Below are 9,641 nucleotides of genomic sequence, written 5' to 3' on the forward strand. Positions count from 1 at the left end.
TTTGGCGATCTCTACGCTCTTCCCATTCATCTCTCCTCGTTGGTATAGTGGCCAGTGTCCCCTCCTGTCTCGCGGGAGACCGGGGTTCGGTTCCCCGACGGGGAGTGTTTTCTTTTTCTATTTCCGGCAAGTAATAGTACAGTAGAGTTTGGCGACCTCTACGCTCTTCCCATTCATCTCTCCTCGTTAGTATAGTGGCCAGTATCCCACCTGTCACGCGGGAGACAGGGTTTGGTTCCCCGATGAGGAGTGTTTTCTTTTACTTTTTCCTGTAAGTAATAGTAGAGTAGAGTTTGCCGATCTCTACAATCTTTCCATTCATCTCTCCGCGTTGGTATAGTGGCCAGTTACCCCGCCTGTCACGCGGGAGACTGGGGTTCGATTCCCCGACGGGGAGTGTTTTCTTTTTCTGGTAAGTAATAGTAGAGTAGAGTTTTGCGATCTCTACGCTCTTACCGTTCATCTCTCCTCGTTAGTATAGTGGCCAGTAACCCCGCCTGTCACGCGGGAGACCGGGGTTCGATTCCCCGACGGGGAGTGTTTTCTTTTTCTTTTTGTGGTAAGTAATAGTAGAGTAGAGTTTGGCGATCTCTACGCTCTTTGGCGGGCCCATCGGCTCGCGGTACTAGGTCTTCTGTTTTTGACAACTCTGCAAACCATGATTATCAAGTTATTCTGCCTCATTTGCCATCCGGACCATCTGTTCTCAACACCATTTTTTTGCACGCGGACGTGAAAGCCAGGCCACACAAGGTGGAGGATTTCCGCGACCCGCTGGTGCGTCTGAATTTGCTGCCCGAGGTTGTGGCCTTGGGCGCATATCAGATGAACCACCTGTGGGCCGTGACGTTCAAGGACGCCGAGGCAGCTGCGAAGTTGGTTGCCGCCTCCGAACTTCAAGAGAGAGGCGGAGGTGCCTGATCTTCGATCCGCGGAGCCAGGACATACGCCTAAAGCTTCACTGGGTGCTCCACAACGTCCCCGATGACGAAGTGCGAGGCGCCCTGGCGCTTTACGGGAAGGTCACCGAAGTGACCCGTGACCGCTGGTGTGTGCCGGGCTGCACTTCGCAGCTCTCGACGACACGCCTGGTCACCCTACGACTCAAGTCGGGCGTTACCGTAGACGACATCCCGCACCACCTACGGATCGCCGGTGAGCAGGCCCTTGTCGTGGTGCCCGGACGGGTACCGCTTTGTTTGCGCTGCCACCGGAGTGGCCACATTCGTCGGGAGTGCCGCGTCCCACGGTGCGGGCGGTGCCGCCGCTACGGCCACAGTGATAGCGAGTGCGTCCGCACTTACGCGAACGTGGCCGGACCAGGGGACGACGACCACAAGTCCGAGTACGTCATGGACGCCGAAGACGCGGAGAGCGCTTCGAAGGGCAAGGAAGAGGACGAGGACGCGGTGAAGGAGGCAACGCCCCCTGAACCTGCAGCCGCCGTGGCACCGAGCGCCGAACCACCTGCCGTAGGAGAAACGCCCACCGAAGTCTCGGACGTTCAGGGCAACCAAACCGCCACGGATGGTGCGGGCGTGACCGAAGCACCACTCTTGGTGTCGGAGGGGGAGAAAAGCAAGGTAGAAGAAGAAGTTGAGATGACAGGTGTCCTTGCTGGCTCTTCAAAGCGTACAAGGGATTATGTTGAGGAAAAACAGGCCAGCACCGCCGAGCCGAGCGGTGACGAACCCCCGGCGAAGGCTCCGACGCATGCTCGACGGGCGTCGGTGAAAGTGAAACCTAACGTCAACGCGGAGCGGCCCAGGAAGCCAGCGGACACAACGTAACGTCCCTTTTCGGCCCTGCAATGCGAACAATGCCCCTGATTCTCTCCGTGTAGTGCAGCGCAGCGAACAGCCGTCTCCGGGGAGTCTACGGACAAGGGCACGGCAACGCACACGGAATATCCGCCGTCGCTGCACTGGAGCCCAGGGTTCGTTGAGCTGGCCGTTGTATTTTGCTCTCAGTGTGCTTTAATGCGATATTATGGCTATTTTAAATAGGCCGCTTCGCATTTCTACTTTAAACGTAAGAGGGCTTGGGGCTAGGCGCAAGCAGTATCAGCTGCGAAGGATTATGGACGAAAAAGTAATAGATATAATGGCCATTCAAGAAACAAAAATAGAAAGCGAAAGCAGCACTGAGAGCATGATAAGGCCCTTTAGTGGCCGCTACAGCGTTTGCGTGAGTGATTCTGTGGGAACTTCGGGGGGGTGTTGTATTTTGGTTAGAAATTCAGTTGGTATTCGTGTACAAACAGTTACGGCGAGCGAAACTGGCAGGATTGTGTGTTGTGATTTCAACTACTGTGGATTAGAATTTCGTGCAGTGTGTATCTATGCACCAAATGTTACACGGGATAGGACGGTTTTTTTTGAAGGGTTATCTGATTATTTAAAGCTGCAAGAAAGAGTAATTTTATTGGGCGACTTTAATTGTGTGTGTGAACGAAGAGACAGAAATGTGTCGCCGCGGACAAACGATCAGAGTGCAAGCGTCCTCTCAGAAGTTCTTGAAGACTGCGAACTAGAAGATGTAGCGCACTGTGCAGGGAGTAGAAATGCTTTAAAGTTCACGCATTTTCAGGGCACAAGCCATGCGCGGCTGGACCGTGCATACGTATCTTTCGAGCTCGCTGCGGCGTGCAAGAACTACTCGGTCGATAGTGTCTCTTTTAGTGACCACGGCCTTGTTTCATTTGTGTTGGGGGAATGGAGGGAGGAGTGTAAGAAGTTCAGCTGGGAACTTTGGAAATTTAATGTAAAATTATTACAAGACACCACATTCACGGATAGAGTACAGGAAATTGCAGAAAAACAAACAAACGACGAAATCAGCAGCTGGCGGGAAAGGTGGGAGGTATTGAAACAGGAATGCAAAATGGTAGCGATGGAGAGGGGGACAGTGCTTAAACGGCAAGAGAGGGAAGTGGAAAACAAACTCAGAAATAATCTGCAACACATGTTAGAACTCGAAAGCGAAATGCCTGGGGCATATAAAGAAGATATCAGAACCATTAAAAATAAGCTAGAAGCCATCGATATAGAAAGATATCGGGGAGCGACCGTGAGGGCGAGGGCCGAAGTGTTTTTGGCCGGTGAAGCGCCAACAAAGCGAGCGATAAAAGACGAAGCACGGTACGCGAGGGGCAATGGTATCGAGGAAATATATTGGCGAGGCGCGCTTACCAGTGACAAAGAGAACATAAAAAGTGCGTTTCAAGAACATTACACAGAGTTGTTTAGCCCCACAGTTCCAAAAACTGATGAGTTCAAGCGAGACTTTCTTACAGTCATGCCAAGGTTGGAAGATGAGGTGAGGGACGACTTAGAGCGACCGATATCGCTTGGCGAAATTCACACGGCAATATCGGAGTTAAAAGTAAATAAGTCGCCAGGACCTGACGGGCTTGGTGCGGATTTTTATAAAAGGTTCTCAGATATAGTTACTCCGTTTTTATTTATGGTCTTTCGCGAGGCCTACGAGTCCAAGGTATTCCCGCGGTCTTTTGGTCGCACACACACCGTCCTCATACCCAAATCGGAAGACCGTGTTAAACTTCAGTCGGTTTCTGGGTACCGGCCGATTACATTGGCCAATGTAGATTACAAAATTCTTATGAAGATCTTAGCGCAACGATTGCAGAGTGTTATAAGAAGTGTAGTAGGGCCGCATCAGACCTGTGGCATAAAGGGGAGGAGTATAGTTACAATGTTCATGTTGCGCGCAGTGTGCTGGAGTGTTGTGATATGTTGTTTAAAAGGGTCGCTATGCTTCAAATTGATTTCGAGAAAGCGTTCGACCGAGTGTGCCATGAGATTCTTTTTTGTATTTTGGAGCATATAAATGTTGGTGATGTGATAATACAGGGAGTGCGTATGGCGTACTCTCACTGCTGCACGCAACTGATAATCAACAAGAATGTCACGGGAAGTATTCCTGTACTGTCTTCTGTGCGACAAGGATGTCCAGCATCTCCTCTTCTGTTTGCAATTTATTTGGAACCTTTTTGTTTAAGAGTAATTAATGACAGTGGAGTACGTGGTTTTCATTTACACACAAGCGAAGTGAAGTTACTAACATACGCGGATGATGTGGCGGTTTTTTGTGAAGACGAGGAGAGTGTAAGCGCAGCCATATCGGTAACGAAGGATTTTTGTAGACTTACTAACAGCTGTGTTAATTGGGCCAAGTGTGCTGGTTTTTTTCACGGGGAGTGGGGGTCAACACCATCTGTATTTGAAAACGTGTCTTGGTCGCGTACACCAGCGCGTTATCTCGGAGTTCCGCTGGATCGCTATCAGGATAGCGGCAAGTACTGGGAATCCGAGACGGCGAAGCTGCGCGAAAAAACAACGAAGTGGGGTGGTCGCGCATTGTCTGTTTTCGCACGAGCCACGGTATGCAACCTTTTTCTTTTGGCAAAGCTGTGGTATGTGCTGCAGGTGCTTCATTGTTCACGAGTCCACGTGCAGCGAATGCACAGAGTATTCACAGTCTTTATCTGGTCATCGGTGTGGGAGCGTTCCAGTCGGAGTAACCTTTTTCGCCGAGTAAGGCATGGGGGTGTTGGCCTGTGTCATGTATTTGTTCGCCAGCTTGTGAACCGGTTTATGTTTCTGCGTGATACACGTGATCCATTTCTTCGCACTTTAATGCAGATTACATTAGTAGATGCCTTCCCTATGTATATTGTTTCTTCTGTAAGTGATAGATGTGGTGCCGTGAAAGGCTATATGAAGGAAGTGGTTGAGTCCTTTCGTTTTCTTACTGTGAGGTTTTCGGTAGAATATTTAGCCACTGTTTCGAGAAAAACCCTTACAAATAATTTGAGGGAGATGCTGTACCCCGTACCACGTTATCGTGAAATGTTTAGTTCTGGTCCTGGGCAGGATGTGTTATCCCGGGTGAAAAAAATGGCAGTCCCAGCATCCGTGAAAACTTTCTTTTTCAAGTTACATACAGGAACGCTGCCAGTTAAAACATGGATGGAGGAGAAGGGGCTGATTATTGGTTGGTCAAACATCTGTACGCTGTGTGCGAAAGCCGAAACAGTGGAACATGTTTTCGTGGAGTGCTGGGACGCCGTATTTTTTTGGGACGTTTTACAGAGAACGTTAAAGAAAGACCTGCCCATTTCAGCGCATGGCATTCGGTTCCTTCCGGTTGAGCGTGAAGATGAAGTCCCGTATGATTTGATCATGGCGCTAGGTTTGCACGCCATTTGGAGGTCCAGAATGGCTGTGCGACATGCGGACCCCAATGCGCTCACTGTAAGCAAGTATTTTGCTCAAAATGTCAGGTTGTTGTATGAAGTGTACAAGTTACAGGACCCCGAACTTGAATGGCTTCCTGTTTTGGAAGAGCTATGTACTTTTGATGTTTATTTTAAGTTCTTCCGTCAGCCAAAGTTTGGCAGGCGGTTTTTAATTTATCCGTGACTTGTATTACGTGTGTGCAAAAGGTAATAATAAAAAAAAAAAACTCCACGTTAGTATAGTGGCCAGTAGCCCCGCCTGTCTCGCGGGAGACCAGGGTTCGATTCCCCGACGGGGAGTGTTTTCTTTTTCTTTTTCCGGTAAGTAATAGTAGAGTAGAGTTTTGCGATGTCTACGCTCTTTCCGTTCATCTCTCTTCGTTAGTATAGTGGCCAGTAACCCCGCCTGTCACGCGGGAGACCGGGGTTCGATTCCCCGACGGGGAGTGTTTTCTTTTTCTTTTTCAGGTAAGTAATAGTAGAGTAGAGTTTGGCGATCTCTACGCTCTTCCCATTCATCTCTCCTCGTTAGTATAGTGGCCAGTATCCCCGGCTGTCACGCGGGAGACCGGGGTTCGTTTCCGGGACGGGGACTGTTTTCTTTTTGTGGTAAGTAATAGTAGAGTAGAGTTTGGTGATCTCTACGCTCTTTCCATTCTTCTCTCCTCGTTAGTATAGTGGCCAGTATCCCCGCCTGTCACGCGGGAGACCGGGGTTCGATTCCCGGACGGGGAGTGTTTTCTTTTTCTTTTTTTTGTAAGTAATAGTAGAGTAGAGTTTGGCGATCTCTACGCTCTTCCCGTACGTTTCTCCTCGTTAGTATAGTGGCCAGTACCCCGCCTGTCAGGCGGGAGACCGGGGTTCGATTCCCCGACGGGGAGTGTTTTCTTTTACTTTTTCCTGTAAGTAATAGTAGAGTAGAGTTTGGCGACCTCTACGCTCTTCCCATTCGTCTCTCCACGTTAGTATAGTGGATTCTGCTTCCGGCCACCACCGTGAACGGACGCAGGGTGCAGGGCTCCTCAGGAGCGGTTAATGCGCCACGTCTGGGCGCGGTATCAGGTTTCTTGCGCAGGACCATGATGAGTACCAGGTTTCTCTGCCAACTTTACCAACAGGTCGTATTGTTTTTAATACTGTTTTTTTTGCACGGTGATATGAGGGCCCGCCCGTATCGCGTCGAAGATTTCCGAGACGCGTTGGCTCGTTTGGGACTGCTTCCCGAGGTGCTTTCCTTGGGAGCGTTCGAGATGAGTCACGTTTGGGCAGTGACTTTCAAGAATGAGCAAGCTGTGAAGAAGATGCTCGAAGCGAAAGATGTAAGAGTGAAGGGACGGCAGTGTATTGTCATCGACCTAGCGAACCAGGACCTCCGGCTGAAGTTGCATTGGTTGCTACACAATGTGACCGAAGAAGGCGTCGGTGTTGCCCTTGCCCCCTACGGCAGAGTCACCGACGTTACCAGGGAGAGGTGGAGAGTTCAAGGCATCTACGACAAGGGCTCGACTACGCGGTCAGTTACCCTCAAGCTCAAAGCGGGCGTGAGGGCCGAGGACCCTCCGCACCAGCTCCGAGTGGCGGGCGAGTTGGCGCTCGTGGTGGTGCCCGGGAGAGCCCCGCAGTGCCTGTGCTGCCAGAGTACGGGACATATGCGACGGGACTGCAAGGTGCCGCGTTGCAGTGTCTGTCGCCGCTTCGGCCACGAGGCGGTACAGTGCACGCGGACGTACGCCGCCGTTACCGGACCCCTGCCATGCGACAGCTCGGCCGAGATTGTCATGGACGCGGAGGAAGCCGAAAAGTTGGCTGCGGGAAGTGAGCCGCCACGACAACCGACGCAGGAGGCCGGAGCAGAAGTGCCAGGGAGTTCGGCTCCCCCACCCAGGGACGAGGAAATTGTTCGTGAGGAGGAGACTACATCGCCGGTTGCGGCAACGGTTTCAGCTGCCAGCGTCGCACCGGAGGCCACCTTGTCTCAACAAACGCCGACGCGAGCCACCGAAGGCGCCGGGGACGCCGCCAGTAACAGCGACGCTAATGCGGTGCGCGTTGAAGATGGTTCGGCGACGAAACGCCCCCGGCACGAACGAGACGACCAGGCGGCGAAGGAGGACACGGCTACTGACGGGTAACCGGCCCCTAAAGGGCTAGTGACTCGTCGTTCGTCCCTCAAACCAAAACCAAACAGTACGCCGTACGAGCGAACGCCAGCCACGGCCAAACTGCTGTGAAAGTGTGCGTGCATCCGGGTACCCCTCCACCGTTTTTGTTTTTGTCGCATTCTTGGGCTCATTGAGAACGCTTGTTTGACGTTTACCAGTGTTCGCGTCAATATGAAGGGTCAACGAGAAGTGTTAATGTCTCCTTTAGCGGTTTGCAGTGTGGCGCCCGTGCGCGCAGGGTCCCTCGAGTCGTTTCCCCCGTTTTTGAATGCGCAATATTCGCCCGCGCGTCCTGAGTTTTTCGCTGCCTTAAAATGTTAAATTTTAACACCCCTGTTCGTATCGCCACGCTAACCGTTCGTGGTCTGGCTGACAGGCGTCGGCAAAACCAAGTTTACCGCTTGGTTGCCGATAAAGAACTCGATATTATGGCGACTCAGGAGACGAAAGTTGAGGGAGAGGGGCAAACGCAGCGTATGGCGCAAACTTTCAATGCGCACCACCATGTTTGCGTAAGTCACGCAGTTGGCGTTTCCGGGGGGTGTATGCTGTTAATTAAACAGAGTTTGGTCGTTGCAATTGAATCCGTCACGGCTTGCCTTGCAGGGCGCTTCATAGTTTGCGATTTTAAATTTTTGTCGCGCGATTGGCGTGTTGTAGTTGTGTATGCGCCGACACGAGCGAACGAAAGGAAAGTTTTTTTCGAAAATATCCGTGCACGACTGAACACTGAACGTATAGTTGTCTTTCTAGGAGACTTTAACTGTGTATGCTCTGCGCGCGACAAGTCCAGTGATACGCCATTCCGTGACTCGAGTATTTTGTCGTTGCTTGAGGCAGCATCAGACTATTGTTTAGAAGACGTCGGGGATGCGCTGCTTGGCGTAAGACAAGTGCAATTCACCCATTTTCAGGGCACAAGCCACGCCCGCTTGGATCGGGCTTATGTTTCGCTCGAGCTCTTACCTGAGTGCGGAGATTATTGCATGTCACCCGCGTCGTTTAGCGACCACTGCCTGGTTTCTTTTACCCTTGGTGGGCGCAAGCCAAGAGCAAACACGTTTAATTGGAGTCTTTGGAAAATGAAGAGTAAGTTATTGCAGGAGGAAGAATTTACAACTGAAATAAATGAAAAAATACGGCGTTTACCAGATAGGAAAACTAGCTGGTCCTCTAGGTGGGAAATTTTCAAAGAAGAAGTAAAGTTGAGTGCGATAGAAAAATCAAGTGCACGGAAGTATCGTGAGAGACAAAGAGAACAACTTCTACGTAAAAACCTCGCATCGCTTACTAATGAAGAATGCCAGTCGCCGGGGTCGCATACGGAAGATATTAAAAGGGTTAAATCGGAGATTGTAGTTGTAGACCACAATAAATACCACGGTGCCCTGGTGAGAGCAAGGGCGGAAAAGTTGCTATTGGGTGAAGCACCCACCAAGAGAGCACTTGCATCAGAAAAGCGCTATGCTTGTAGAAATCGTATAGTTGAAATCGAAAATCGCGGAGTGCTAACGAGTGACCAGACGCAGATAGAGGGTGCTTTTAAGGATTTTTATGAAGCCCTTTTTTCTGTTCATAAGGTCGACGCCGATAATTTCAGAGACGAATTCTTGTACTTAATGCCCAGAAGAGAAGACGACATGAAGGCTATTCTTGAGATGCCAATCACCATAAATGAAATTTTGAGTGCCATTGATGATTTAACCCCAGGTAAAACGCCAGGCCCAGATGGCCTAGGCGCGTGTTTTTACAAGGCCTTTAAAGACACACGTAGTGTTATGTGAAGTTTACGCCGAAGCGTACGAAAGCAACAGACTGCCACCATCCTTTACTCTATCTCACACAGTTCTCATCCCAAAGACTGAAGATGCCATTAAACTGAGGAATGTAACAGCGTACCGTCCAATTAGTCTCTCAAATGTTGACTATAAGATATTAATGAAGGTCTTAGCTGCTCGGTTGCAATTAGTAGTGAAAGAAATAGTCGGACCACACCAAACACGTGGCATTAAGGGTCGTTCTATTACGACCAATACCCACGTAGCCCGTAGCATCCTGGAATGCTCTGACAGCCTTGAGCAACGAGTAGCAATTTTACAAATAGACTTAGAAAAAGCGTTCGACAAGGTCTCCCACGAACTGCTATTGATGATTCTTGAGCACACAAACGTAGGAAAAATGATTACGGATGGTGTACGCATGGCGTACAGGGACTGTAG

General features: G+C 50.4%; 1 non-coding gene across 1 annotated transcript; it reads left to right on the forward strand.

The window, feature by feature from the left end:
• Positions 1–466: 466 nt before the first annotated feature.
• Trnad-guc (transfer RNA aspartic acid (anticodon GUC)) lies at positions 467–538 on the forward strand. Its single transcript has one exon. It is a non-coding gene; the product is annotated as a tRNA-Asp (tRNA).
• The last annotated feature ends 9,103 nt before the right edge of the window (positions 539–9,641 follow it).

This window comes from Haemaphysalis longicornis, unplaced genomic scaffold (assembly GCF_048455015.1).
Source record: "Haemaphysalis longicornis isolate Haplotype H1 unplaced genomic scaffold, Haemaphysalis longicornis Haplotype H1 scaffold_3, whole genome shotgun sequence".
NCBI classification, from domain to species: domain Eukaryota; kingdom Metazoa; phylum Arthropoda; class Arachnida; order Ixodida; family Ixodidae; genus Haemaphysalis; species Haemaphysalis longicornis.